Genomic DNA, 3882 nt, shown 5'->3' with positions numbered 1-3882 from the left:
GAGAACATTAAGGTTTACTCAAATGAAAGAAAGTTATCTATCCTTTGCGAAACAGCTGTATATGCTGGTGGTTATATGCTGGCCCAAAAAGAGTCTAGGTCTAATGATAAAAGGTTTAATAGATCAAAAGATGGTTGGTTTCAGATTGCCATGCCTGTAGCATGACACGGGCTCTTGTCGTTGGACACAGCCCGTAAGAGCATGTTAATCTGGAAAGAGATGGTCTCCCAAAGGAGGCCGAGACTGCAATATTAAATAGCTGGAACATAAAAAGGTGGAGAATGAATTACTTAGGGAGGGATTTGAAATTAGAATGAAAGGGAGAGAAGTAACCCGAAAAAGTAGACTCCTTTTTAGGTCCACAAAATGAAAAGTTTAAGTTGGAGAAAATAGTGATGATAGCAGCAAGTCCCAGTAAGTAGGAGAGACTGGGAGAGGAGAGAAGTTTTAGTCAGAGAGAAAAGGAGAAGGTTTAAGCAAATAAGTTTATCCCTGCTCAGTGGTTGGGAGCTGAAATTGTTGCAATAACTTCATAAAGGTGGAAGTTCTGGTTGGGGACAGGACTCGGGTGAGGATTTTAAAGGCAATGGGGATGAGGTCTTCCAAGGACATAGACTCAACTTGTTGAGTCAGGGATTAAGGTGGGTTGGAGGATGTGGGTTGAAGGAGTGGTGCTGGTTGCGGCTGGGCGGCTGTTACAGGAACAGTTGCAGTGGGTGAATGTCTCTGCCTCCTCTGGCGAGGAGGTCGCTGATCTTTAGGTGGCTGGATTGTAGATGGTTTCTGCTGTTTTGGAGAGGAAGTAGACTTCATTACAGCTATTCTTCATAGCTGCTATCATCTTCAGTCGCTCTGGGCAGTGCCTATTCCAAGCATGGTGAGGCCTGGAGCAGTTGGGGCACTTGGGTTTTGTCTGCTTGCCTTCTTTGTGGTTTTTTATACACACTTCTGTGCAGTGGTGCTGGCTGCATACAGTGCAGATGATGGGGCCTTTGCACTTCTTCTTGAGATGGCCAAAACGCTGGCACCTGTGGCATCTAAGAGGCTCTGGTGTATATTCTTGGATGGGGAATGTCCCCCAGACTCTAAGATCCAGTGAGGAGGGCACTGGACCGATAAAGGTGGCTATGAGTCTTCTTACAGGGACGTCGTCTAAACTCATACAGCGTACCGCACAGTCGATATTGCTGCATGATATGGCTATGGAGGTAGGCATTGTTGTAGGATACCTAGTGATCACTGCTTTCCTACGGATGAATGCAGGGTCCAGCAGTGTTAAAGATGGCTCCTCTTGGAGAGATCGGGCTGTCTCAAGGTCTTTGGGGATGATTATCAAATCACCTTTCCTGTTGGGTCTGGCAGTGAGCTGCCTGCCAGGCTTTGCAGCCATAGCAGTAACTGAGGCATAAGAGATTGAGCTGTCCGTGTGTGAAAGACGAAACTTCACCAAAGGTTTTTTGGGCTGGGAAGCTGGGATGCTTGCCGCAATGGAAGAAGCTTCTTGAAGGAGTTCTGTAAGGCAGTCCGTACAATTGCAGTCCATGGAATGGTTCCCCTGAAGTGCAACTGGTTCGGTCTCCATGGCATTGGAGGATTCAGGCACCAAGGTTAGAGGGGTGACTGCTGCTGCAACTGACTGCTGAGGAGTTGTAGGGACAGACAACGACGAGTCTGTGCTCTCAGTCCTTAGTGTCATCAATGGCGATGGTGGGGCTGGTACTGGCGCTGATGGCGGGCGTTCAGGGCTCTTCCTTCATTTAGGAGGGGGTGTAGTCGCTTCCCTGGTAGCTTGTTTTAAGATTCTATAATGCTTAATACCCTTAATAGTGGTGATTTTGCACCCCTTGCTGCTGCACCTGACATGGTGAGTAATCAGGGTTTTGTCTTCAACATCCATGGTGCAAAGGCTAACAGTCTTGAATAGGGGAATTCGTCGCTTCTGGTACGACGTACTGCAATCACAATCATAATCTGGATCGTTGTAAAGGTCTCTGCAGTGTCTGTCGGCTTCGGGATACAAGCTCCATCCCCAGTCTCCAATGTGACAGACGGACATGGCGGCAAAACTCTACGGCAACAGTAATGAGAATTTGACTTAGAGCGGATCGCCAAGACAGAGGAGAGTTGTTGTCGGTGCAATATTTCAGTTGAGTCTGATCAAAAGACTATAGGGATACAGATAAGCATACAGGTACTGATGATGTAGATCAAAGGTCTAATTCTTATTCGCATGTCAAGTCTCAAAGCAGTAGTTTTAATGCCAATTCTATTACTAGCAGTTCTGTAGTATATAATTACTGTAAGAAACCAGGTCGCACAGTGTCTGAATGTTTTAAGTTGAAAAGGAAGGAAAGAAGATAAAAGTGTGGTTCTTGTAACTCTACCAAAGTCTCGTTATGGTGTGCTACCAGTAGATGTTAACACTATAAATGACCATGTTTTTTGACAGTAAGCCTGCTAATTCCGTGTTTGTTCCAGACCTGTTGATAAGGTTTACAAACCATACTCTGCTAATGGGTTTGTTGCTGTTGATGATGGTTCACTACACATTGTTTGTATCATGCCTGATACTGGTTGTGCCCAGTCACTCGTTTAGAGGGAAGTTGTCCCTGTGAATGAGCATTTGTTTATTGAAAAGTATGCTCCCTTTCATGGGGTTGATGCCCATCTTAGTGTTCCCTTGCATCGTATAGATATTCATTGTGACTGGCTATTTGGGCCTGATGTTGTTGGTGCGTATTGGGAGTTTTAGATACTTCTCATAACTACTGTACTTTGGCGCCAGTCGTCTGACGAATGTGAGGTCAACAGGATGATTGTAGAGTGGGTTCCTGGCACCTGGAAATTGTGTAATGTTTGTCTTAATGCTTTAGAATTCTTTAGAGTATTTTTCCCAATATAATAGGACAGGGGGAGGCAGAAATGAGAGAAACCTGACTGAACACTGCTTGTGCATGGAGACAATCTTCAGCTATACCCTCCGTGACACTGGACTTTAGTGACTACCCACACCGATAAAGTATTTTGAAGAAGACAAAGAAGACTGAATCAACATTCATCATTAGAAGCAGAAGCCATATTTATTTCTGTCAACATTTTATACCTGAAACTACTCCATGCCTTCTGTCGCTTGCTTTATAAAAGTTTAGAAAGTCAACTCAACCTACTTGGTAACAACTTTCAATAATTATCCATTAGTTTTGGTGTGCTGTGAGCATTCGGTGGATTTTTGTGTAATGCTGTGAAAATTTACAATATGATAAATCCTAAATATAGTTTTTTATTCTCTTTGCTGGCTATTATTTTCATATTGCCATTAATGTTTTGCTTATTATATTGTAAAGTGTATTGGTACATTTCGCATAATCTACATCGTGTACGATAGTTGAACGTAACATTAAACCTTCTACTTGATATACTTTTGCGAGTGATATACCAACAAGGACCCTTCTTCCTTTATCCCAGTCCAGTTTCTCTTGCAGATAGTTCCTGTAGTTTACACAATCATTCCGCAAGAGTTGGATGATTATTTCCTTTGGGATGAAAAGTCTGAAATAATAGAGAACAACTAGAATTGGAAAAGGGAAAGGAGAATATGTTGGAGTTTTCTCAAATAAAAGGGCAAATTTCTAAACTGTCATTTTCCTAAATGTGCATAACAGACTCTTTATTCTATTCTCTTCTTTATTTATTCTTGTTATACACTTAAGCATCTAAAAATCACTTCCCACCCCTTTACACATTTTGTAATGCAAAGCACCTTCTGTGAGACCATCAGTTACTTTGGGTATAGAGTACAAAGTCATTTGCCTTAAAACCCATTTCCCAAAACAAATATCTTAGAATTATTATCGTTTTGTTACTTCAGCAGAGCTAAGTCCT

This window comes from Palaemon carinicauda, chromosome 25, assembly GCF_036898095.1.
Source record: "Palaemon carinicauda isolate YSFRI2023 chromosome 25, ASM3689809v2, whole genome shotgun sequence".
Lineage (NCBI taxonomy): Eukaryota > Metazoa > Arthropoda > Malacostraca > Decapoda > Palaemonidae > Palaemon > Palaemon carinicauda.
The sequence above is the reverse complement of the archived record's forward strand: the minus strand, read 5'-3'. Positions refer to the sequence as shown.